The 26993-nt window shown below is 45.6% G+C and overlaps 1 pseudogene across 1 annotated transcript; it reads left to right on the plus strand.

Moving 5' to 3' along the window:
- The first annotated feature begins 1575 nt into the window (after window positions 1-1575).
- On the plus strand, window positions 1576-26778 carry LOC129736196 (heat shock factor protein 5-like; annotated as a pseudogene). The gene is made up of 8 exons (XR_008732459.1): window positions 1576-1799; window positions 2139-2787; window positions 5535-5909; window positions 8850-8947; window positions 13938-14456; window positions 19188-19347; window positions 25259-25436; window positions 26214-26778. The product of XR_008732459.1 is annotated as a heat shock factor protein 5-like (transcript).
- The last annotated feature ends 215 nt before the right edge of the window (window positions 26779-26993 follow it).

The raw sequence follows: 26993 nt of genomic DNA on the forward strand, positions 1-26993 counted from the left end.
TTGGGAAGATGACAGCATGAGCTTACTAGAATCGTAGGCCATTAATTCCTTGGGTAAAGCAGCATCCTTCTGTGGTGCTGGATTTCAGCTTTGATGACAACATTGACAAAATTTCTGCTTCTGGTTTAATTTGAAGTGTGAAACTCTGTTAGCAACCCCACCCAAACATCATCTTCCTCACTTCAGCTATGCAGAAGAGCAGAGGGATATTACTTTCAGTTTAAAAATAGGAACAGTTTCCCATCAGTTTATTCAATTTTGCCCCCTTTCTGGAACTTACTGCGCTTTTACTTGCCTTGGTGGTTAGGGGCTGTGCTGTAAACCAAAGCAATAAGGACGACTTTAGTTAAAGAAGAGGTTTGGTTTTGTACCTTCTTGCTAAGAAATCTTACGACAACTCCAAGATAATATATTTGAGGTCAAGATAATATATTTGAGCTCACAAAACACACAGGTGCTCAGTCTTCTCACTGTCTTGCTTTGAGGGCAGCCAAGACAGAGGAATGTCATTTTCTTCTGCCACTGCTGGTGACCTGTGGGCAAGATGCAAGCAGAGAGAGATCACCGCACTCTTCCTTCCCCGGCTCCCTGCTCTTCTTTGCCTGCTGGTTCATAGCAGATTCCTGTTCTGCAGCGGTAAGGATGGTTCTGCTGGTTCCTGCAGTCTGCCTGCAGTCACAGCTGGCAGCACAAGGCTGAGGAGAGGGCAGATCTGCACCAGTGCAGCTCAGGCACCGCCTCAGAGCTGTGCCAGCGCTCAGTGCAAGCACTCGCAGTGACAAAGGTGCCGCTTTAAGAGTTCTAGTCTTTGTGAATGTAGCTAATCTTGTTCTTTTTTCCTCTCTCTTTTCTTCACACACGCGCACCCCCCCACACCCTCCCTTAGCCAAGTAACATTGTGGTACCCAAAACATCCTGTGCCAATTAGTTCCCCGGTTTCCCTGTGATTAAGTACCTGATCTGATTTCTCCTATTTGAAATCCTCCATTAGTCGTGCTTGCCTCCTTTACACTAACTACAACTTTACTACCTATCTTTTTACACAATAACTGCCCCTCTGAAGATTCCTTCTTCAGTATTTCCTTCCGCTGAAGCTAGTTCTTACCCTCGCTGCTGATTTTCTCTGCCCCATTATAACTCCACCTGATCTGTTCTGGCGTGGGGATCAGAGCTGCACAGGTCTGGGCTGGGTTTAGGGCAAATGTGACACAATTCCCGATTTGTTCCGTGTTCCTCTGCACTCTTTATAAATTTGCTTTTCCTTTTGTGAACTGCCAGTGGTTTTTAAGCCGACACTTTGCAACACCTGCTCTGCCGGCTGCATTCCTCCCGGAGGGGTACGCACCAGCCCGGGGTGCCCCCGGCACATGGAGCAGCTCCCGAGCCCCCGCCGCCCGCGCCCCTCTCCGTCCCCGCCGCCCGCACCCCGCGGCAGCCGCGGCGCCCGGGCAGGTCCGGCTGCTCAGCAGAACCCGCCCCGCCCCGCCCCTCCCCTCCCTGGGATTCGATGTTGTGTCACGTGGCCCTGCGGCCCCGCCCCCTTTCCCGCGCGCGGTCCCGGGGCGCCGGGCAGCCATGGCGGGGCGCGGGGCTGCGGAGCGCGTGTTCCCCGCTCTGCCCCGCCTGCAGCCGCTTTCCACGGCCCGGCGCCCACCCGCGCCGTGGTTCAAGGACGTCCAGGCTGCCCCCGGGACGGCTCCGGGCTGGCAGCGGGGCCGCCCCGAGCGGCAGCTTTCGGCCCCGGGCCTCAGCCGCCCGGTCGCTCACGGAAGCTACGGCAGATGCTGGTGGCAGCGGAGGTGAGGGGCCGGCGGGGTGAGGGGACCGGCGGGGCGGAGGGGGTGGCCGAGGGGACCGGCGGGGCGGAGGGGGATGGCGGGGCTGAGGGACATGGCCCGGCTGAGGGGACATGGGGAGCTGAATGGACGGGGGGGAGCTGAGGGGGATGGCGGGGCTGAGGGGGAGCTGAGGGGGATGGCGGGGCTGAGGGGGAGCTGAGGGGGATGGCGGGGCTGAGGTGGGGCTGAGGGGGGGCCGGGCTGCGGCCGTGCCGTGCCGAGGGACCGGGGCGCTGCGCGGACCAGCGCCGCGGCGGGGCTGAGGGCCGGGGGCCGCGCGCGGCGGGCGGCGCCTCGCAGGCGGGGCACGTGCCGTTCGGCGCGTGGCGGGGGGAGCGGAGGAGCGGGGCGGCGGTTGAGCGCGGCGTTGGTGCCACCTACCGACACGGACGCGTCGCAGCAGCCCGTCCCCGTCGGTGCCGACACCTTCCCCGCCAGGCTGTGGCGGCTGGTCAACAGCCCGCGCTGCCGCTCCGTTCGCTGGGGTGCCTCCGGCCGGGGGCTGGTCATCAACCAGCCGCGCTGTGAGTGCGAGCTGCTGGGCGCCGGGCCGGCCGTCGCCGCGCAGCCGGGTGGCCGTGGGGCAGCGGCAGCCGCCGGTTTCTTCAAGACCAAGAACTTCAGCAGCTTCATGCGACAGCTCAGTCTCTATGGCTTCCGCAAGGTGGGGATGTTGCCGGGGAGCAGTGTGGTGGGGGGGCCGGGCCCAGAGGGTGGACAAGGCAACGGTGGCAACTGCACTGGGCCCCTGCATCGCTTCCGCAGCCCCCACTTTCGCCGCGACCGCCACGACCTCCTTGTCCACCTGAAGCGCCTGACGAAGGGCAGCAAGGCGAAGATGGCAGCGGGCTGGATGTGACCAGCCGCCCACCCAACCGCTTCCAGCGCTTGCCTGGCACGCCACTGAACGGGCAGCCGCTGCCTCCGCCCTCGACGCTCAGCAGGCCTGGTGAGTCAGAGTGGGCCATGTGGGGCCTTGGTGGGTTTTTGAGAAGCGCTGGGTGGCATGGGATTTGAAAATCAACGCTCTCCTGAGGGAGAAGGGTTACCTGTCCTTGCCGGTGGCATCTCAGTTCAGCTGGTGTAGGGAAGCTGTTGTTGTTTATGCAGGTAGATCTGCTGCCAGTAAGCATGAGTAGCATGGTTCACATGTATTTCAGGCTGCCTGTAGACTACAGTACAGTCTCCATTGCGTGCTACACTAAGAACACCCTTGCTCGATCTCTGTGGAGCTGGCACAGCTCTACCAGATGAACGTTACTGCTTCTTGCCCGTCAGTAAGGATGCCCATCAGTAGGGATGCTTAATATGCTGTCATTAAATGTGTGTGAAGCAGTGAGTCATGTGAAGTGATAACTAGAGCATCCTGTTAGTTTTGTGCAAAGGAGACAAGACCTGGTAGTAAGATTTTTGTCAGTTGTCTCCTGAAAAAGAATTCACAAGCTACGTAGTTTTTAAAACTGATTGAATGAGTAGGTGAGAGCTAATTAGAAAATAATACTGCTGAAAAGCCCTAGAACGTGTTTTCTGTCTTTCTAACCCTCTTTGAGAGGATCTGAGTTTTCCCAAGACAAGTGTGAGCCCTCAGGATTATTCCACAAATTTTGTATCGGCCCTAAAGCTTTGTAGTTGGTGCTGTGTAAGGAAGATGTGAATATCTTGCTTTGCAGTGCTCTTGGGCTGCTGCCAGAAGAGCACTCCGTCTTCCCATTCCCTTGGTGGCATGTTAACTGTCATCTTCCTTGCAGCTGATACAGCAACGTGTTGGTTCAGCGCAGTGATCGGAGGAGACTTTAATAGCCTATTTGTGGCTGGCTCTTGGACCCGAGTGATGCACCCCATGGGTGCAGAGCTGTAAGGCGCGGTGTAGGAGAAGCGGCAGGACTGTGCGACCAGGAGAAGGGGAGAAGCAGTTGACGGTACTGCTCTCTGCAGCACCGGCTGGCCTTTAGAGCAGAGTAGGGTATCCCCATACTCTTGGTTACTGTGTCAGGGTAGGAACTGTCATCTAATTCAAGTGGTGTTTTCCGTGATGTGTGTGGAACTGCACGTGCAATACCAAGAAGACAAAATGAAGCATCTGAGAAGGGATGGAACTTATTTCAGTAGGGAGGCTAGGAAACATTTAAACTAATGATTTGATGTTAACCTTGTTAAGGCTAAGATGAGTCATTGCAGACTTCAGTGACGTGGTTTGTCTGATGTAATGCAGACCATTGGTAAAGGAAATTATGAGAAAGAGATGACTTTCATTTTTTGTCCTCTGTTTTTATGGCTGCAGTTTCAGAGTTTTTGCTCTAGGAGTCTCATTTTCTAGAAAGACAGAACAAGGAAAACATTGGGGTTTCTATGCAGTCAAGTTCTGACAGGCTGACAATGCACTGTGCGCTCTGTACTGACTGTTTAGGGGCACGTCTGTTCCCAGTGTCTTGCAGGGTGTAACGCTCTGTTAAACATTCAGGAACAATTCCTGGACAGCAACTGGAGGTTGGTAACTTGGCATCCCACGGTGTCTTGTTTACGTGTTAGAACTAGATAATCTTCATGTCCCTATCCAAAGGTAAAATATAAACAAAAGAATTTTCATACCCCTGTTCCTTCTCTGTTTATAAATGGTGAAAGTACTGAACAGGAAATAAACGGGTCCTATACATTAAGTCTTAGCAAATCTTCAGGGTCAGCTGGTATTTATTTAATGATTCTTAATGGTTAAATGTGAACTTGCAGAATAATGACTGTATGTTACTGATTTCATCAGAGGAGTGCAAGAGGTAAATGTGAGGCTATTTTTAAAAAAAGTCCTTTTGGGTGAGAATTGGAAACTACAGGTCTGAGAAAGCCTGGCTTCTAGATAAACCCTATTGACGTGAACCATCCTGAAACTCGTAATTCTTATGGCTAAATGCAATCCTGCAGGGGAGTCACAAATGCAGTAGTTCTTGCAGAAATCAATGAGCACAGGCGTTTGCGGTGTTACTGTCAGTGTTTCCACAAAGTCACCAAAACAGAAATTGAGCTGTCATGGTATAAAAGCAAATACCATTTCATGAAACAGTAACTGTCTGAGAGAGGAAACTATAAAATAATAGAGAAGAATAAAAGGACTGTCTAGGAAATAACAAAATGGCAAAGTCTGGGATATTTTAGTCTGCACTGAACTAGTTGAGCTGACTGAGAAAAAACTGGCTTTGAAATTTTTTTCTTGACCAAATAAATGACTTGTCATAAAGTACTTGCAAAGTCCTTTGGAGGATTTTGACATTGCCCTTCCCTTAGCTGTTTGTGAGCTGTCAGTAGTGGAGTTTGGTCAAATCTTGCTTTATGATGTCCCTTTTTTAAAATGTATTGTCTGATTTAACACACCGTACTTTCAAAACTGCTTTTGTTTGGTTTAGTAAGTTACTACACATTTTGATTTATAGCACATTTCTAAATATGGGTAACTCGTTACTGCCAGTTTAAGGAGATTGAATGCTACGCAGACACCTCTGTGTTGGCGCTTCACTCGTGTGCCACACAGCAGTTCCTGCATGCTCGGGTCTAAGAGTACAGTCTCCTTTCTGGATTAAGTACGCTGGAGCAAAGGTAGTCTTCCCAAATCATGTTGTAGAGCCTTGGCTCCTCATATTGCCTTTCTTTGCCTGTGAAAACTCCTTTCCTTAACACTTGTTTCGCTTTATTTTGTACCCACTGCAGGACTGCTGACTGTAGGACAGTTTCATCAACTTTACGGTCAAGGTGTTTTCTCTCCTTACTCCTACATGGCAACCTCGTGCCAAGCCCCCAGCACTTTACCAGCACAAAGATTAGATCTGACTCCAGTCCCTTCCACTTGGATCCAGCAGGGACCACTTGGGTTGCTGCCAGGGCAAGGGGCTTCCCCAGCTTTTCCAGATAAAGGGGCTGCCTTTCCTGTACTCCAGACACTTCCAACAGGAGCCACGTACACCCTCCAGCCTGTGGCTTCTCTTCCGCCACTTCAGCAAGGGACTCAAAGCGTTGCCGCATCCATTGCAAATTGCAGCAGCTCTGCATCTTCAGTGCCGTACTCACAAGCCTGCTATCCAACAGGTATGAAAAAAAATTTCTGCATTTGCTTTTCAAAAATAGATTTTAAAGTGAGACTTTCAAATATTTTTCTACAATACTCCACCATGTGTATATCTCAAGTGAGAATTAGAAAGTGTCAAGTCTAAAAGGAAGATGGACCTAAAGCAAAAGGAGTTTCTGTTTGGTATTCGTGTCCTTCCTCCAGATTTTGTGTGTCCCCTGGTGATTTTCTGGATATCCTTTCTGTTGAGGTGAAAGGGCGAGGAGAAGAACATTTGTCCAATACTACTCGGTGTGAGGCTAACTTTCATTTTTGTTTTTTTAATTAAGCAAAACTTGGACAATGGTATTAAAGCACTGAGACCTTGTTAAGAAGTAGTATCCTAGGCCTTGGTCTCATGTTTTTCCAGGTTAAGGTTTTAAACTCAAAGATCAGTCAAAAGTATTGTGCAGAACAGGGGTCCTCAAACTTTACAAACAGGGGGCCGGCGCGCGGATTAGATGGCAGGAAGTCATCTGCGTCTGCTTGGTTTCCCCCTCCAACCCCCGGCGCGGGTGGGGGTGGTGTGGGTGTTCTGTAAATAGGGGGGGCTGGATTGAGGACCCTGGGGGGCCATATCCGGCCCGTGGGCCATAGTTTGAGGACTCCTGGTGTAGAATATTTCATTCTGCTCATACTATTTTTGTATCTAAATTTTTTTTTCTTGCTTAGCTTCTTTATGTTGTATTTTTTTATGCACTGAAGACTAGAAAGTACAAAAGTCTTGGCTCCTTTCTTTTTTCTAAATTATTTCTGCCACAATTGTCAGTCTCACTTAATCACTCAATTACAAAGTAAATCAGTCTCACTGAAGTGTTTTTATTCTTCAGAAGAGGAGTTGAAGCAAATTACTGTTCTTTTCCTTGCCCTTACCTTGAATGGGAAAAATCACATGATGGGGTATTTTCTGGGGAGTGGTGGTGTATTTGTTGTGGGTTTGTGGTGTTTTTTTTAGTTTTCCTAAAACTTCTGAAATTCAGAACAGTGATCTTTCCTTGAACAAACTAAAGCTCAGTTGTTATTCTTTCCTTCTGCCTGCTCCTCCTTTGGCAGCCGCACCTTCACAAAGACAGCTAGCTATCCCTGTTTAGAAATCCTACACAATGAAATCATTACATCTTTTGTGCATGTCTTCTGAGACCTCTGCTGAGAACATTTCAGACAATAATCAACAGTTTCCATAATGTCATTTTTGTCAAGGAAGGGTTCTGAGGAGCTGGGCATTTCTTGTAGACACACTTAAATGTTTAAGAGACAGGCAACTTCTGCCACATGCTCCTTATGCAAAGGTTACTGTGGTGGCCAGAGTGTGGAGCCTGCCTCACCAGCTGCTAACTATTAAGTCTTCTCCCAGGAGCAGGTGTCCTGAGAGTCATAGAATGGTTTGGGTTGGAAGGGACCTTAAAGATCAGCAAGTTCCCACCCCCCTGCCATGGGCAGGGACACCTTCTATTAGACCAGGTAGCTCCAAGCCTCATCCAGAATACTTGCTTAATTAAGGTGGGAGGTGGTCCCCGCTTTGCGTTTCTATTGGTTACAGAGCATAGGCTGAAACTCATCATGATGAATTGTAGTTGTCTCTGTCTCAGCTAAGGCCCCAGCCCTCTCCCGTAGTCAAGGGAAGGAAAGGGGCGTCTCGGGTGCGATTTCACGTAGCTCGGTTTAGAGTTTGTCTTGGGGTAAGATTACTGGTGTCCTGGAAGTGCCTGTTTTGAAGTACTGCCTGTAGGGGAGCTGAGGGAGACCAGCGTAGATTTAGACATGAATATGGAGATCTCTCTCACTGGATGACGCTCGTTGCTTTAAGTTTAAAGGATAACTTGGCTATGTTGCTCAGGTAGAATCTTCTCGGGTGGGAGGTGGGTGCGAGAACGCAGTGAAAACATACCAAATTTTGCAAGGTGTAATCAAAACTAAAATACAGAAACTTAGGGAATCTGAGGCGTTTGAAACCTCCAGTGAATTAATTCGCGTTTCTGAGAGTGTAAGTGACATTTCACTGGAGTATGATAAATCTTTTAATTTTCACTGTCACTCTAGGACTGTCTCAGCGGTTTTACTTCTGTGCCTGTGTATCTCTTAATCTCTCCGCTATCCTTTCTTCTATATATTATAACATACAGAATGCTGAAGGCGTGTTTCTTCAAATGTCCACATGAAAAAGTCTGGTTTCCTTCATCATGAAAGCACAGCAGCAAGATTAGTTTGTTTGGAAAGTGATAGTTAACCTTAAGATATGTATTTAGTAAGTGAGAGAACTAAAGAATGTATGTTCAATCTTATTCTTGACTCTCTTCATTTCACTTTTGAAGTCCCATTAAATGAAATCAAAGTAGAACTTTGTCAAAAGATTTCTTTTTGTGTGTATTCAAACTTGTTTGTTAACTTCCGTGACAAAAAGATTTCCCTGGTTTTTCATTATGATTCTTATTGAAAAGTCAGTAACATAAAATACGCTCATCTAAGTCTTTTTTTTCCCCACTAGCCTTAGACCATAATTAGTTTAAGGATTTAGTTCTGTTTACTTTCAACTATCTGCAAAACCTTTGACAGTAGTAGAATCGCGTCAAAGAAATGCGTTGAAGCTTTATTATCCGAGAGTGTCTAATAATGAAAAATCAGTCATGGAGACCATGTGAGAAATATTAGTTATTGGTGCCACCTGACAGTGCAAGTCCAGTCGCGCCTTTTGAATGCATCTGTGGCTGTAGGGTTCATTTACCTATGAAGACCTTTCTGGTGAGTGGTAGTTTAGGAGTAGTCATGATATTCTTCGGAATGATACACTCTTGGTTAAGAATAAATTTCTGGAATTTCGCTTACTGTGTGATTATTGAAATGTTTAATCAAAGTAAGCAATAGAACTCTGCACACCTGGCACAAGTCCCGGCAGTCTGATAGCTGTGTTTGAATTCTTGCAGCCACACCGCAGAGCTGTTCAGCAGCAGCCCACACAGATCCTCTGGCTGGCTGTGCTGGTCCTACTGCTTCAGCGTGCACCCACGACAGCTTTCTCCAGGTGAGCGTAGCCTACTGAAAGGAGGTGAAAGCGAAGGAGACTGTATGAATGAACTGCAGGTTTATACACTTGTGAAATTAAGGATATAAATTTGAAAATGGATCTGCTTGATAAAGTGAAAGTGATGTGGTTTACAAATACCTATTTCAAAGAACCACTGAATGTTAAACGAGTAGTTTTGTAATTCAGGTTAGGTTTCAGGGTAGCAGCATAGTGGGTGTCCTCATCAGTGGAGTGTTTTTGCTTGACTTCACCAGAATCACTTTTAGTTAATGAGCCTGCATTTGTATTGGAAGAATGTTCTTGCCTGGACAAAAAGAAATTCTTTAATATTATGAAAATACTGAGAAGCAGCTCCACTTCTTTGTCTCAGATAGTTTCCTGCAGTCCTGAGTTTGATTTGATGAACGAGAAAAACTAAGGTGACTTTGTGGAATGGGCCCCACCTCGGAGATCTCTTATTAAAGATAACTCCAGTACTTCCTGTAAATGCTTTATGTAATTTTAGTGGAAACTGCGCCTTATTTGGAGGGCCTGGCTTATCAGATATCAGAAGATCTGAAGTAAAAATGCAAGAGCTTCCTTTTCTATTACAGCATAACGCATATACTTTTTTCCCCCTCACAGAGGACAAGCGAAGCAAGTTATGCTTATGCGTGTTGAAAAAGGGTTGACCTACCCAAGCTTGATCATCCAGTTTCCTGTCTTGCAAATATCAACCTTTCTCTTTTATTCATGACTTCTTTTAAAAAATAAGCTTATCCAAGATGGGCAGGTTATGGCCAGGGTAACACGTTAGTGTAAGGCTATAAATAGCCAACAGCCAGTCATGCCGTCGATATTGTAGTACTTATTTTTTGCACAGTGCATCTTTGTCATCTCACTTTCATTGTGAGCTGCTTTTTTCCTCCAGGACATGAGGATCCATCTGAGCGATGGGCAGTCACAATTAAATAGCTTATCTCGGAAGGCCGAGATCCATGGGATAGTAAATCATTCCAAAGGAGTTGTCAGAGGTGGTGTTGTGGCTAGATTGAAGGATAATATACAGTGTCCGAAGGGTCTAGTAAAAATCAGTTGTTTGGAGAAGCAAGTCCATGGGCAGTGTGTGGAGTCAGAAGAGCTTTAGGCCACTTGCTAGTGGTTGCTTTGTTTCCTGGAAACCCCCAGCAAAAAGCTGCCGAGCATCTGGGCAGACAGAAGGCCAAAGGCGAGCAGTGCCCTGTATCAGTTCCACCAGGTCAGTAACCGGCTGTCTCTGAGCAGGGTAACACAGCTATCGTACCGCGTGGATCAACGGGACTTCTTGAGATTTCCGAGTCTTAGCATAGCCTAGGTCATTTCTCCTGGAACGTGGTGACAGGCTGTGCAGGTGGTACAGAAGACAGCAGTTTGCCTGCGGTTCTTGCTGAGCTGTGGGGAATAATCAGTTTGCCTTTTGTGTGTTCTGGGGCATATACTTCCCCAAACTTCTGCTGGGCGATGTGGCAAGCTGCAGTACTGAGCATCCTGCCCGGCTGGTGTACTGATCATCCATCAGTAACCACTTGCACAAATCCTCAAAAGCGGTAAAATTTATCAGCCCTGGCTGACTAAGCATTTTTATTGTTCTTCACAAAAAATAGAACTATTGCATGGTATATTTCCTATCGTTCCACTCGATACCTTCTACCAGTTGCAGGAATTCAGTGCGATGCTGTTGAAGTGTGGTTTGCGGGGCGTTTTAGGCTGTTTGGTCACGCTGTGTGCTGCTAGGTAGGAGTGGCAAAGCCTATACGAAACTGCTGGACCAGTCCCGAAGACAGCGAACCGTATCGGCACACTAGTAGTCAGCAAGCTGGTTACCAGCCCCGTTTCTGTTGGATCCAGACGGTGCTTTGTGGTCTCAGAAGGAAAAGCGGGCACTCTTGGACAAGGAAGCCTAACCTTGTGCTGTTCTTACTGGGTCTTGCAGAGAGCATCACTTTTAAGTTTAGGAGAGATTAAGACAGGTGGAGTTTCTGGGTCTTGGAGGCCAGCTGCTGGGCTTGTACAGTACGCACCTGAGCTGCTGAAAGTGTTAGGTGACCCTGACTGGAACATGGGCAGACCAGGCCGGTAACTAACTGGTTGGTTGGCTGCAGTTTGCTCTCCAGGAAAAGCTACAGAGAATTACTGCGTGGAATGGCAAGGGGACATAGGTGGTTATACCCAGACACGGTGGCTGATGATGGTGTATCTCACCAGGTTTCTGAAATCGGGGTTTCAGAGGTTTGTATTACACTCTCATCACGGTTGGTTACAAAACAGGGAGCTCAGGTACAACTTCTTACCCATTTTTCATTTGGGTTCTCTTAAGTGGGGTTTGGATTAGTGTGGTGAATCAGTATCCTTGGGTAGGAATGAGTCTTTTGAGAGACCTCCTGCTATCTTCTGCAACAGCAGTGCTGGCAGCTCACAACCATTAGCTCAATACTTCCCCGCTGCTTTATCATAGATGTGAACTGAGGCTACATATTGGATTTCAGCGATTTTTTTAATTTTTTTTTTCCTGCCCTCACCTCGTTTTGTTTTTTTTTAATAGCAGCCCTGCCGTTTGATTATTGCTATTACCGTGGTTATTAAGCTGTCGGTATTTCCTTGTGGAACTGAAGCAAGAGGTAACGGGAAATGGAAGAAATAAACGTGCAAGAAAAAAGAACAACTTTCTGACCTTAAAAGCAGTCCTAAGTAGTTTGCTTTTATTTGTAATAAGGAATGATAATCAGCCATGTTATTTCAAAAAGAAATCAAGTCTGAACTAATTCCGATTGTCCAAGCACTCAAGCCAGATTTGTGTAGTCCTAGCGGTCCCTGAAAAGGTGTGGTTGTGCTTTAATTCCTGCACACGCTACGCTAATCTTGTAAGTGAAATGCCCGTCTTCTCTTTCACCACTTCTGCTAAGTTAGACCATTTTTCCTCTTGAGCTTGAATGACCAGCAAGCTATTAGTCTTTCAGGCCCTGACTTCTCAATCTTTTATCGGTTTTCCTTGTTTCATTGCTGCCTCCCCCCATCCTTCTCCAGGTGAACTAAAAGGATTTAAATTGTACCTTTGTGTGGCCCCTTTCTCCTGTTGGAAATACACACGAGATCCTGTAGTGCATCCAAGAGGACAATATGTGCTGTAACAGCTTCAAGCTGAGGTCCCCTAAGAAGAGGCAGAAAAAGATTCAGTATGGGTGGGTTGGTTGGTTGGTTTTTGGCAGGGATGATCTTATTCCTGGATGGTTTGGTAATCCAGATCTTACTTAGAATCCTGACTACTTATGACACTGAACAAGCAATGCAACAGAAATGAAACACCTTATTAACATTTTAAAAAAATAGAACTGAAAAAAAAATCAAATGAGAGGAATAATGTTTGAACCTATCTCATAAAAACATAAAGGTGGCTTAGCCTTTAATGAAAAGATTTTGCTTAACTTAACCTAAATTTCTCAAATTCCAGGTTTTATTTCCCCCTCCGTTTCCCCCCACCCTCCACAGTTTGTGGCTATCTGCAAACTGGCACATCTACACGAATCCACACTAGGACTTGCCTTCACACACCCAGGAGACAGGATCTCATCTCTTTGTGGTATCTCCATCAGGGAGAGACCAAGTCCTTCACTGGCATTTGATCTGATACGGCTTTCCTAGTAGGTGATCCTGTAGCTTCCTGTTCTCTAATTTACTCGTCTCTGGAAGTAGCTTTTCATTAACCATGACCTCAGCTAGAAGGTCTAAGGATAGTCAGGCACTAAGGACTACTCCTTCATACTGGATCTCTTCCAAAAGAAGGCTGTATTTTAAATAGACCTGAGTTTCTGTTCAACATCATTGTATGACTTGTATTTGTCAGAAGAAATGACCCTTCTAGTGTCCTTTGACTGAGTCACCTCCAGAAGAAGTAGCAGTACAGACACTGGCTGTTAAAATGCCATCTATCATTTCACTTGGGTAGGACTTGCTGCTTTGGAAAAACTCTTTCATTGTCTTCATTCTGTTTTAAAGGTTATTCGATATATATGAATGCTACTAAAAAAATCATCACTGGATTGCTGATTGTGTCCTGTCATCCTGTGATGTCATTACAGTGAAAAATTTTAGTAGTGTTCAGACCTGATCTGTGATGGCAAAGGCAGTCTCTGTAGGTTCTACAAGAAGTGTTTCTGACCTGAAATTCTGTCGGGTTTTTATGCAGATCGATGCAGACTTTGGGTTGTGCCTCTGTGGGACACTGTCATGACCGGAGAGTCCAGATGTGAGGCTGTGACAGGCAGGGCAGTTTTGCAGTATTTGCTTTCACCGGTATTTGAACTCCCACTCATCCTGGGACTGGGGCGTTCCTGGGGGGCACCCCTTGTGTAGATGTGCCTATGGACAATCACTTGAGGAGGAAAATGGTATTATTGGTTAAGAAGCGGTGAGTTCCTCAAGTTGTGTTGTCCATATGCACATTTACAGCATGTGGACCTTTTTCTTTTGCTTAAAAATGATGTGGTTTATACTGATTTTTTTATACTACAACAACAGGAATGCTTGAGTTTTAGAAGGAACTGAAGGCGGGTGGATTTTCTCTCTCATTTTCTATTACGTATGTGGCACATGAAGAGGGTGGTTCTAGTGTACCCCCACAGGTCCTACTAAGACCAGAAGTCTCTGATTTGAATGCTTGGGTATATTTAACACCTGCGGTGCAAAGGGTGTGCAGACAATGCATCTGCAGGCATACACCAGCTCCTAGTAAGTAACCTTCTCTCCAGGGTAGACCATGAATAGAAGAAAGGAAGCGTGCCAAGAGTAAGGTGGTTAATGAAAACCAAGACAAAGCAGTAGCTTTTTTCTTTTTTCTTCTGGTTAAACTTGCTATTTAACTGAGAATAACGGACAATCTTTCAAGCTTGGATAAATGGATAAACAGAATCAGTACACATCCTGTCACGGTAATTTTTTGATACACAAGTTCACTGTATTTTGTTTTTTCCAGAATCCTCCAATGCAGTCATCTTATGAAGCTGAACTGATGCCGTCTGACTGGCTATGTAATATATCTGAAGAAAACAAGAAGGCAGAAGTCAGTCTTGAAGCCACGTTTCAGGTTGCCGCTGAGGTGCATTCATCATGCAAAGCTGAAAAGGTGGGAGTGGCACCTGTAGAGAGCCAGTATTCGATCCTGGAGTTTAATGGAAATCAGGCACCGCCTGTTAATAGTTACGCACCTTCTTCAACTGAGGAAAGCCAGCTGGAATGTCTCACTCCTGTAACTTCAGACACATCATTTCTGGTGGAAGCAGATGGAGCACTGAATTTGTCTCCATTACAGCCTTCTGACATTCTTTGTGCTGCCGATCCCACTCTGTCTATGGAAACTGCTGCTGCTGCTAAAATACTACAGGAACTTCTGACCACACAGGAAGCAGATGAAAAATGGAGCAAAGAACCAGATCACCGCCCAGCTGAGTTCTCCCTCATGTTTTTTCAGGAAGAATTGTTCAGTCCAGAGCAGGTAAGGGGTAAGGGGAGGTAAACCAACATCTTTCTTGAGCTAACTATATTTGATAGTAATGCTAGGGTCTGGACCGGTAGCTTTTCAATATTCTTGCCTGCTTAAGAACTGAAGGCTTCTTTAATTAAGCCTTTTTATGGCTTTTTTTTTATGGACAGTGAAGGGTTTGCTTGGTAAAGCAAGATATAAAAAAGAAGACGGAATGAAAAAGTATCCCATGTTTCCCATGTTAATGAGCATGACATGTGTCAGCCTGTTGGCCAAGTTAGGGTGCTCATTTGCATGGGAAACATGCGTAGTGCAGGTGTATTCGTGGTGATGAAGTGGATGCTTTTTTAGGTTGTAACATACCATCTTTAATCTCCAACAAAGAAGGGTATTTTGAGAATTGCTGCTGGAGGCAGATTTTTGCTTAAATTTAGATAAAGGGTTAGATTGTTTCTGATAAATAGTTGTAAGTTCTGTTTTCTGTGGAAAGTATAGTTTATTCACATTTGACTGGTATAAAGCATCTTCATTGGTTTATACTTTGTGGTGTACAACAAGTTGTAATTGTACTTCGGTCTACCTGTACCTGGTCTTCCCGGTATGTAAAATTATAAGTCTCATGAGGGGTGAGGGGCATTCTAGATGTTACTCTGTTAAGGCAGCAAATGCGTGCTCTGCTTTTTTTTTTTTGTTTTGTTTTGAAAACAAGGTAAGCTCAGGAGATTGACTGCATCTGTTTCTGCTGCATGAGACCTACCTTGCATGTAGGCACTCAATCTCATTTTTGTGTGTGCATTGAAGCTACTGTCTTATTGTTCTGTCGGTAGCTTGACGCCTTCACTGAAGTTTCTAGATCGGAAATCATCAGCTGGCGCAAACCTCCCGTTGTTGCTTTCAGCGTTATAAAGATTAGTCATCTTCCTCTTGGGTATCTTTCTAGAAAGGGGTGTGTATCCTGATCAAGCCTCTGCATAGCTCAAGCCTAGACTAGACCGTTCTGCTCAGTACCGTGTAGGGAAGAGCACATCCCTGTGCCTAGTGCATAGAGTTGGCAGCACTCCTTAATTGGTGCCCACTCATTATATTAAGTGTTGACCGCACTTTAAATGTTGTCAGTTTTAGAATTTTGGAACTGCATTTTTAGAATGATAGGTTGTCCCTTGTTGAAGGCCTTTGGAGTCCGTGACCCGAACTTCCTTGTCAAGAACTGGGGGAATTAAGCACACGAACCACGTAGTTGTTTGGGAGGGAGGTTTTGTATATTTGTGAGAATCCTGATGTTGGTCCTGGACTGTAACGGGTTAAATAACTGGCCTCATTTTTTGAGCAATTGAAAAGCAATTCAGGGACTGTTCAGCGTTTTGTTTGACAGATTCCCTCTTTCTGTTAGAACTACTCTTTAACTAGTCTCCTCCTCCCAAACTCAGGAGAGGGAAGGTTAACTTAACACCCTACTTGTCCAGAGCCTGGGGTCATGGCAGGTGCAGAACTCTCCAGAGGAGGCTTCGGTGCCTGTACTCCTCACATCAGGCTCCAGCACAGTTTTCTTCCTCATCCCTGAATCTGGAAGCACTCAGGCTTTCAGTGGCTGTTGGTACCATGTGTTTTAGAGCAAGCTTATGACAGAATAGTGGGCGTGCACAGAAGACCGCTCTATTCCTCTCTACACAAGCAGAGGGGGAGCAATTTCCTCCACTGTTCATACAAGAGCATCAGAACAGCTCTGCTGGGTCAGATCAAAGGTTTGTCTTGCCCAGCGTCAAGTCTCAAAACAACAGCTGTAACCTGATGTGTAGGGAAGAGCAAGAACAAGGAGCGCAAACAGAGCAGGGCATTCCTGCTTACACATTCCAGCTACTTTCAGCCGGAAGACTTGCGATGATACTGTGTACTTCATCTTGGGTTTCTGCTCTGTGGACTGAAGTCAGCCCTTGAAACTGTCGGTTTTAGCATACGGGACCTTTTGACCAAGCTGGTACTGTTTTGTTTTCTGTTTCGTTCACAGTATTTCCCAGCATTTAATTACTCTTGTGACCAGCACTGAGCCTTGAACTGTCTTCCTCGTAGAAGTAACAGTTTAGTAGAAACCTGCTTTATTCTGCTTTCCCGATTTCCTAAAAGACAGCAAATTAAAGAGCAGCTCTTTACATGAAAAGAGTTAGTACATTCAACAGTTCAGATCCAGCGTTGTCCTCTCAGCCTCAGTGAATTTCTGTCCTAGACTTTTAGAGGCTTTGGCCTTCTATGGGCACCTCTTATTCCACTCCTACTCCTAAGAAATGTTTTATTTTCTTCTTAAAGTGGAAATAGAACATTTCTGTAATGCTTGATCAAGAGGAATTTGCCTCCGATTTCGTTAAGTCTCCTTGGCAGCATACCTATGTGAAGGCTGAAACACTTGCTTTCTTTGGGGAGGGTTAATCCAGCAAACCCCGTTCATGCGAGTTGCTAATTTTAGTACCTCAGCTTCCCATCATGGTTCCAGCTGGGTATAGGTATAGTCCAGTCAGTGTCTCGTAAGTCATGTAAGTAGTGAGATGCAGCAGTTTTGGCGTTTTTCAGTAACTGAAGTGAAAAGGCAAAACTTTCACGTCTGTCAGCTTTGGTAGCTTTGCTTGATTCTCTGCCAAACAATGTTTTGGACTCTGAAGTTGCAGAAGTATTAGACCTGAGTGGAGGGTCTGTCCACAGGTGCGGTGAATCCATGGTCAGAAACATGTTCGCTTAAAAGACCGAACAATAAAAAAAAGGGATAGCTTGGGAACCAGACTTGTGTGGGCTAGGCTGATGCTGTTAGGATGAAAATGGTATTATTACCTATTACATTAGATTACTGAAGAGTTGGTGTGTAAGATTCTATAAACACAGTGATAAAAAGAAATCTGAAAGGGGTGCTGTGCAGTATGACTGCTCTTCAGTTTCCACACACGCAGCTGTAAGGGTTAAAATTGGACACAGCATTGGAAGTACAGGTTCACCAGTGAGGGGGAATGAAATTTCCTCAGTTTGCTGGCCACGCTCGTCCCGGTGTAGCCCAAGGTGTCGTTAGCCTTACTGGGCACTGCAGCATCCCCAGGTCCTTTGCAGAACTGCTAGTTAGAGTGTCTAGACTACTTTCACCACGTAGGCTAGTAACGGTTTCTTAATAATGGTGATCCCAATATGCATGTTACTTGTTTTTTCTTTATCAAACACTGCAGTTTGGTTTCTACATCCCCTGCCTGGTATTGCTTTTCATTAGTCTCTTCTTTTTAAATAATGAAGTTTGCAGAATTGTTTCTAGAGCAGTTGTCCAGTGGAATATCTGGTTTAGAATGCTTACCTGAGAAATCTTCCCTTCTCTCACTACTTGATGAAGGCTGCTCACTGATTTTTCTAGAACTTGCTATTATGGAAATGTCACCAGGAATAGAGAAGTCATCATCACTCGTGAGACTTGGATTCTAGCTGGTGAAGGTAGTGACCTACAGCCTGCCTGCCTTCTTTGTTTTTGTGCCTGGGAAGGAGTTGTGGTTCAGACATCAGACAAAAGGCACTGCTAGCCACGTGTTTTTCACGTGGCCTTGTTAACAGTACTAAAGCAATACATCCAGACAGCACATTTCAAAGAGGAAAAACCGAGTCAAATGGGTATCCAGCAAGTGCAGGAGGTGTGTGGGAGGGAACTAGTTCTCCCTGGAGTACTCCATTACTGTATTTGCACAGGCCTTTTTGAATGTTATTATACAACTTTGTCAAGCAATGTATGTGTGTTTCTATTGATACGTATACACATAGCCTGTTATATACTCAACATTGAGTAATGACAGACTCAAGGTGGTGAGCATGATTTTTGGAAAGACTATCTTATTACCAGGTGTGACCTCTTGTCTTCTGTAAACTCGCACATAATGGTTTTCAAAAGCTTTTTTTCCCCTTAATAGAAGGAAACATTGCAGGCTCTGAGCAGTCATTCATCTTTAGGTTATTGATGCATAAGATATTTGCAGAAGAGATGACTATTCTAGAACAGGTGATACTGTGAAAATTTTTCTGTCTAAAGGTAGATTCCAGGTGCTTAACTTTGGGCCTGTACTGCCTCAGTGAAAATGAAACAGAACTTGGTTGTCCGGGTCTTTTTTTTTTTTTTTTTTTTAAGCTACAGGTTTTTGCCACATGATCATGGAAATGTACCAGTTTGCCAAATGGTTGCCTGCAAAATACATGTAGAGCAGCAGCAGAGGGCTCTAAAAAGCAAGCAACACATTATAACTTAATGTCTTAACGACTGTGTGGGGTGGGGTGAGATTCCCAACCAGAAATGTGTGGTTCACGTGTGGTTCTGCATCACACAGCTCTGTCAAGTTGAGCTAGATCTGTCGTTATTATTACACGTGCTGGTAAGAATGAGTGCACCTGTATTTCTTCTAGCTTATTTCTTCTAGCTATTTTAATAACTGAGGGAAAAGTTCAGACTGTGGGGACATGTACCCTAACTTTGTGTATTCTAGTTTTCTGATCTCATATTTTGCTTAATATGATGTTTTGTAAGAGGTTGTTTCAATTTAGCAACCTTACTTCTGAGTTAAAAACACTTACTATGTCAACTGTCTAGGCAGTGTTCACCACCTGTTAGATGCCCTTTTGGAGTGGAGAAGAATAGCTTTTATTTTGTTTTATTGGTTTTATATTAGTTTTATTATAAGATAACATTGAGTGATCTTTGGTTTTATTTCTTTTGGTGTTGTGTTGTGTTTTTTTAAGGAGAATACTAGTGTTAAAAGTGAATCCAGGACATCGGAGACAGAAGAGAGACAATTCACTTCAGGAGCTGAGCCTGTGAACGAATCTGTAGAACAGACAGATTCATCTGTAAAATCTTTCTCCCGGAAAAGACGCAGTTCAGACACAGGCAACTCTCTCGGTAAGAAAGATTCTACGTTTTCTCAGAGATTACGGTGACAGCTACTCTGAAACTAACTATTACAGAAAGGGGAGAGTAGAAGAATTTACTTGTTGTCTGCCGTGTGAGTACTTCATTGTTCCTTCCGTTAAAATACTAAACTTGTACAACCTCTTAGTGTACTTACCAACACACTTCAATAGAGACACTTATGCTAATTACTCTGATGTGGGCAAGGGTATAAATTATGTAAGTAAATAAAACTTGAAGTTCTGGGAGTTGTGCCAGAAACCTGGATGTCACAATACTGAGATTAAGTCCATAGACGTGTTCGCTGGAGGGCGACAGTGCTGTGAAGGAAACACTGAGTAATGAGGTAACTATGGAAGTTCCAGGGGCAAAACCCACCAAACTGATGAAGCTAGTGTAGAAGTCTGAACTCTTTGTCTCAGATCACTGAACACATTGTACCAGTCTGGTAGTGTCCTGAAGCACATGAGAAAAACAAGCCACAGAGTATCTGAGGCTAAAAACTTCACAAATCTAGTAACTGAAGGGAAAACCGAAATGCCCACAGATTAGAGAGACATAAGAGGACACAAAAAGTACTTGGGATCCATTCTAGAGGGGAATTTGGTTCAGCCTGCAAGTCTCTAAGAAGCTGTTTCCCTCACAGCTGTTCATCAAAGAGCCGATGGTGGGGTTTGAAGAGCTGTTGCTCACTTCAAAGGGTGGTTTCTAGATTCCAGATCATGATGCTGGTTAATAGTTCAGCTCATAATGCCCATCAGTTTCAAACATTTAAGTAAGGAATAAAGTCTTTCTGTCAGGAAGCTGAGAAAAAAGGTGGGATGCCACCTTGAAAAAAGACAAGCTTTTGTTTAAAACACATAATCGAGAGTTCTTGTTCAATTACTTCCTGGTATCACAGATAACTAGCAAACTTCTCAGCTTTCATATCTGAAGCAAAACATTTGCTTAACGTGCCAGTTGTAAAGTTATGTACAGGAACATGTTGGAAAGCATTCCCATGGGATTGTTCCACAGGGATGAAACACTGTTGTGCTAACGCTTATTAGCAACGATTGGCATAGTCTACTCTCTGGGAAATGTGACGGTCATCCAGGTCTGCATTTCCACTGTTGTACCTTTGGGGCTTGGTGTGCGTGTTAAGGGTAGAGATAGACAGCACACCTGAGCCAAACGTGATCAGGCTCAAGCTAGCCCAAAGTCAGTTGGGTGCATGATAGAAGCCTCCAAGCTGGCATAGCCTGTCGGCTGCATGTCAGCTGTAAGCCTGAAGCAGGCAGGCTCAAGTGCAAGCTGACTTCTGCTGCTCTGACTACACCTTTGTCTGTCAGCACCTCCTGTCCTCTGTGAGACTCTGGAAACAACTTCTTTTTTAATCTCTCTGTGCTAAAATGCATCACGATGATTTCCAGGTGTTTCTTGGCAACTTGCCCTCTGAGTGTGATGGAGTCCTCTCTGTTTTCCTGTTTTCCTTTGGGCACTCCTTTGCAAGTTTTCTGAGCCTGCAGTTTGATACATGCACCCTGCTGTGAAAAAGGCTCTTCTTCCATCTATTTCAGTAGGCTGTTTTTTTCTATGTTAATGTCACTTTTCTTTAACATCACTTTTCTTTGTTACGTGGTGACACCAAGTTCTAGATACCACACAGCGAGAGCCAATATAATGTGGTACATTTCAGTGACTGGGAGCAGCTCTGAGCCCAACCCGAGCTGTTAATCTGTAAAAACGCACCAAGAATCAAACCCGCCTTTGTGGAGAAGGCATTGCTTCCCTCCAAAGAGTGGACTGGACTTCTTTGCATTTCACAGCTGTTCTGTAGCAAGAAAAGACAAGCGTCCTTTCCCTAAAACACCGTCCCCAGGGTTTCCCTCCGTAGCTGCCAGCCCATCTCTGCAGCACCATAAATCACTGAGATGGGTTATCTGCTTCCTTCAAATGGAAAACCAATGTATTTAACCAGCCTTCTCAGCTAAATTCTAGTTTACCAGTTTTAAGAACATTCTGCCCAGCAGAATCTAGATGAAAGGTGTCTCTAGTTCATTGTCCTGTCTCCAACAGTGTCTTCGGCATTTCTGTACCATTAAGCAGAAAAGGCCTCAGTAACCTTCAGTTGATTTTTAGAGTCCCTTTTTGAAGCTGTGCAAACATTTAGCATCCACTGTGGTTTTTGTAAGTTAATGTCATTAATGCAGATTAACTACACAGCGGGTGAAGAACCCTCCTCTTCAACTACTTCTGAGTCCTCCCGGGAGCCAGAGTCTGCTACAAAGGGTGCAGAACTTAACTCGGCGCTAAGATACATCATTGCAAATGATTACAGGCTGTGCCATCTGTTCCCTTCCCACTCCTTTTCTTGAGAGGCGATGGGTATGGTGCTCTAGCTCCTGCCGTGTTTATCACACGGAGGTGCAAGGAATAGTTCACCTTTCAGGGACTGCTTTTTTTCAGCCCCAAGCTCGCTCTTAGGACATAGATTTGAAGGTGCTGATGATGCATCTGCTTTTCCCACTACTTTCTAGCTGAGCTTGTCTGTTAAAATGGGAGTTTTGAAATAAATCTGTCCGCTTTTGTTGGCAGCATACACACTTGCAACAGGAGTCCTTTTGGACTTCACAAAGGATTGAGAGGAACTCTGTACATACTTTGAGTCTCCTTCCCCATCTCCTCTGCATTGTGCTCCACAGGCACACTCAGCTCGTGAGCACAGCTGTACTGGACCTAATATCTGTGGCTTGTGCTTCCTCTTCTAAAAGAGCACGGGAGAAGGACCAGATTCTGATGGGAGGAATTTTTGTTTGCAGCCCGTCTTTCTGGAAATAGGCATCTCAGAATGGAGCAGGGGGAATTTGTTACTTGTGGATTGAAGCATTTAAGCTGATGCTGAGACATTAAGCAAAAAATCTTTCTTTCTCGATGGCTGACCATATATTTTCTGTGAGTCGTCTAGTCCTGCAAATAATCTGATGACTTTCTCTGACTTTTTTTCTTTTTTATGCTGCAAGGTGCCCTAGACATTTACCACCCACTCCCATGCCGCTGCAGTTGTGTCGCTGTGTGTTCTCTCTCATTCCCTCCAAGGTAAATAGATTTCTAGGTGCAATTGCTAAGGGCAAATCTTCATTCAGGCAAGGTCTCCCATGCTGACATCTGTTCCCTTGAACTGTTTCCTGCACCTTCCAGCCAAAAATATTGTTAATGTTCATTTAGTTTTCCTACCCGGTCACAGTGAGATCTCTTCCTACAAAGGTGTTAAGAGTTAATGTGGGGACAGGCCTGGCCCTGAGCTCTTGAACATCTGTGTGAAGCCCAAAGCGAAGTTGCTCTCGGGAGTCCGAGTGGCAGCTGCTTGCTCCAGCTCAGTTGCCATTACCTTGACGTCATTATATATTCATTGAAGGCATTTCAAATTGCCTGTCCTGGCAGTCTGCTCTTTGGGATGAGTGGGTGTCATACCCTGTGTCTTAACTTGCCATAATTTAGAGGTGCATTGTTACAAGCCCCCTCATTTCTCCATCCCTATGCGTTTTCAAGATGTGTTCCCAACAGAGTCTGCTTTGGCAGGAGGCAGGTGTCAGAAAGTGCAAAAGTGGTGCCTATTGGGCAGGAACTTTGTAGTACAGAGAACGAACAGAGGCTGGAAGATGTGAATGTGTTAGTTTAGAGGTTAAATTTCTTGTGGGTGATGTTTGCAGTGGTAGCGCTGTTGTGACTTTATCGGGGTACTTGTTCACTTTCTTGACCTGCAAGATCTGGCCATACGTGGGAAGTATCTCTGTGTTGCTGTGGATCGAGGTAACTGTCAAAAAAGGAGCCTCTTGTCTGTCCTCTCTGTGACGCCACGAGTTTTTTTCTGGGATCCTGGCGCTGGCTGTGGTGTGCTTTGAGGCAATTGTGCCTTTTCTGGGTAAACAAAGGGATATGGCACAAGCAGGTCAGGCCTTTCTGTAGATACTGCCAGGGGCTTATAGTAATTAATGTTTGGCTTTTGGTATCCATGGTGGCAAAGGCATTTCTAAATAATACATACTGAAGAATGGGAGCACTTTTCTTATAATCTGCTTTGGGGTTTTATATTTAAATTTTTGAAAAATTGGAAGAATTCCTGTTTCTTTAAACAGTAGGCCTCAGGTGATCAGGTTATAGTCTGACATTGAAAGCATATTTTATAGTACCTGATAGAAATGCAATTGCTCTGTATGCTGCCAAGGGAAACATATCCAAGCACTGATACGTACTCGGTATTCCCTTTTCTTCCTAGATCTCCGTCTGCCGGTGGATGTACCTTGGAAGCGGGGGTGCTTTCTGGAGGATGAAATAAGAGAGTGAGAAGTGGGTGACAAATGTGCAGCAGCTGCCAGCTGGATTCCCCTGTCAGACTCCAGCAGCCGTGGAGCTTTGCCCACAACAGCCACTTTGGATCATTTCAGCTGTGTTTAAAAAAAAAACAACAAACCCCAACAAAACACCAAAGACCACACACAAAAAAGCCCCAAACAAAACAACAAAAAACCAGCAAAAAAACCAGCCCCACACCACTCTATTTTTTGCTTTCTTTTTAACTTGGTAGGGTATTGTTCAGTAGGCCTCTTTCATTACATTTTCTACCTGTCAAGTTATAAAGCACCGAGTGGTCAGAGTAATTAATATGAAGTAATTCCTTAGCTGTTTGTATTCTTTAGATTTGGAAAGTCTGAACTTTACAGGAACCCTTAAACACTTTCTTGAGACATCCTTACTGGGAAGCAGATGGGTTTTAGTGCTCTGTTAGGAATCTGTTTCACTTATTTATTTATCTATTTAACGTTGTTGGGAGCTACAGTATGCTCGGCATAGGTGGTGGTTGGTGCTCTCGCTGTCTTTGCTTGCAGTCGTACCGTGGCCCTTTACTGGGGATCGTGTATGAAACAAAAGCATTGGAAAGTCGCAAGATTCTGGGTCTGAATGGGTCTGAGATTTCAGGAGAGCAGCTAAAGGAAAGATGAGCTAATTTTCTAAGTGATTAACCAGGAAACCTTCTTCCTTCCTGAACCAGCTCTCTGTTTCACCAGCAAGTGTATGTATGTCACAGCTGCTGATCTTTTACGTTCCTGGGGAATTCTTCTGGTTTAATAATTTCCTTTTGATGCTAATGGTATCTGTAATGATAAGTTATTTATTATTCTAGTACTCTGTTCTAATTATGTCTTGAAAATATTTTTTAAACTTTTAGAGGAAGATTGTACTTATGTTGATAGCAGATCTTAAGTTTTTAATAGCTATACATTTGTGTTCATGTTAAAATACTGTTTGAAGGATAAAGGGGGCACATCCTCTACTTGTGGTGTTCAGGAGATCCATGTGGAAGAGCACCTAAACCATCCATGTAATGGCTTCATGCGTGTTCATACGAGCCAGCCCTGAGCAAAACGCACGAGAAGGGAGCAGAGAAGCTGTCAGGACCGCCTCGGCTTGTGTAGCTCCCAGCTGTGGCCGGGATGTGCTAAGGGAGCACCGGGCAGTAAGATGAACTGAGGCGAAACCTTTCCTTACAGCTTCTGTAATAAGATCTTTCTTAACCAGTAGTAACTTCTGTAATAAGGTGGTTTGTAACAAGATACTACTTTTTTAAAAATAACTTTTGTAATAAGATGTTTTGTAATAAGGTATTTTAAATAAGTAGCACCTTCTGTAATAAAGGTGTTTTTACCGATAGTCTTGTTACCGGGAGCAGGGTGGGATGTGGTTTCCCGTGTGTGCCCTGTTGTACCCCTGCCCAGGCAGGGTCGGCCTCAGGTGATCAGGTTCTAGTCTGCCGTTGGAAGCGTATTTTGTAGTGCCCGACAGAAATGCGGTTGCTCTGTACGCTGCCGAGGGAAACATACCCGGGCCCTGCTGTGTACTCAGCGTTCCCTTTTCTTCCTAGATCTCCGTCTGCTGGTGGACGCCCCTTGGAAGCGGGGGTGCTTTCTGGCGGTGACAGATGTGCAGCAGCTGCCAGCTGGCTTCCCTTGTCAGACGTGTAGCGATGTTGCAAGAAATGGAGCTTTGGCACGGCAACGGGTGTCGCATCGGTGTTCTCTCCGTGTTCTCGATGACCAGGGGTGAGTGTGTCACAGCTGGAAGAAACAGCTGCTTCCTGTTCCAGCGGTTCTCGCTGACACGTGTATCACCCAGCGGCCGCTGCCCGGCGGAGCAGTTCCCAGGCCGGCGGCCGCTCTTCCTTTGCACCCCGTCCCAGTTCCTGCGGGGCGGCTGCGGCAGCGAGGGGGGGCGCCCCGCGGGGGGGCGGTGCGCGGGGCTCGCGCTGCTGCGGACACTCCGCTCTGCTCGGCCGCGCTGCCTGCGGCGGTGGGTGCTGCCCTTGATGCTGCTGGGGGCTCTGGGCTCCGCTGGCACCTGCCTGCCTGCTGCCTGCGCGCCACCTCGGGGACTGCCTGCTGGCTTTTAACCCTTTGTTATTAGAAATACCGACTGGGGGGGGTGTGGGTTTAAAAACAGCGACCAGACATCACCAGACCCACGCAGTTTTCTTAAGCTGCAGGAAATAACTCTGGCCCAGGATTTACAGCCCAGTTTCCACCCGCCCCGGCCCTGGGCTTCCCGGGCTGCAAGCACACGTTGCTGGGCCAAGTTGAGCTTCTCATCCACCAACACCCCACAGTCCTTCTCCTCAGGGCTGCTCTCCGTCCGTTCTCTGCCCAGCCTGTGCTTGTGCTTGGTGTTGCCCCAGCCCACATGCAGAACCTTGCACTTGGTGCTTCTTTCCTACTTTCCGTTAGATCTAAAGATGTGGGTGACCTCCCTTCTACGGAACATGCAGCAAGAGCACTATGTCAAATCAAGGTTCTCTCTCTTTGAGTTTCAGATTTTTTTCACAGATTGGTACTTGCGTAATGGCTGCTTAGAAAAGAAATCTTTGCCCAGAGGAGCCTGCTGTGTGGCCCAGCCCTCAACGAGGTGTTCAGGCCTGGACATAACTTTTAATACCAAAGTGCAAACCAGTTCTGTTTTGATGGAGTTCTGAGAGTTCTGACACCGTTTAGGTAACAGCATGAAATGTTGGCATGTGGCTGAACTCTGTTGATTCAATAGCTGGTAAATATTCCCTGGTCAGCCTTCCAAAAGTAATCTGCCCAGGGGGATGCAGGAGGCTCGGCAGCAAGTAAAGCAGGGCTTTGCAGGGTGGGGCGTGGTTTCTCATTGAACGTGTCCTCAGGGAGACTGACATGTTTGAAGCAAACGGGAGGCTGGTGGAATAGGTGCACACAGCCAGTGTGCGTGTTGTAAATAGATGTTATGATTGCTAGCCTTAGACTCTGTGTTAGCAATTACTATATCCAAATATAAAAAAATTGGAAAATATCAGAGCTGCACAACAAAGGACAGCCCTGGGAAGCACAAAAGCCGGGAAACAAAACCAGTGCATTTACAGGTACCTTAACTCTGCATCTTTGTGTTACATGGTTTGCTGTTAGATGCTGGCAAAACAGAGTGTATTACTTCTGGAAGAACTAAATTCTGCAGCAGAGTAATAATGGGTGCTGCTTATCGTATGGAGCCTTTCCCTCTTTGTAGACAAGTCAGCTAAGAAGTTAACTGTATTTGTGATTGCTTTTGCTAAAAATGGTCTGGCGCTGGAGGCTGTCCCAGTGTGCCTC

This window comes from Falco cherrug, chromosome 5 (assembly GCF_023634085.1).
Source record: "Falco cherrug isolate bFalChe1 chromosome 5, bFalChe1.pri, whole genome shotgun sequence".
NCBI classification, from domain to species: Eukaryota; Metazoa; Chordata; class Aves; order Falconiformes; family Falconidae; genus Falco; species Falco cherrug.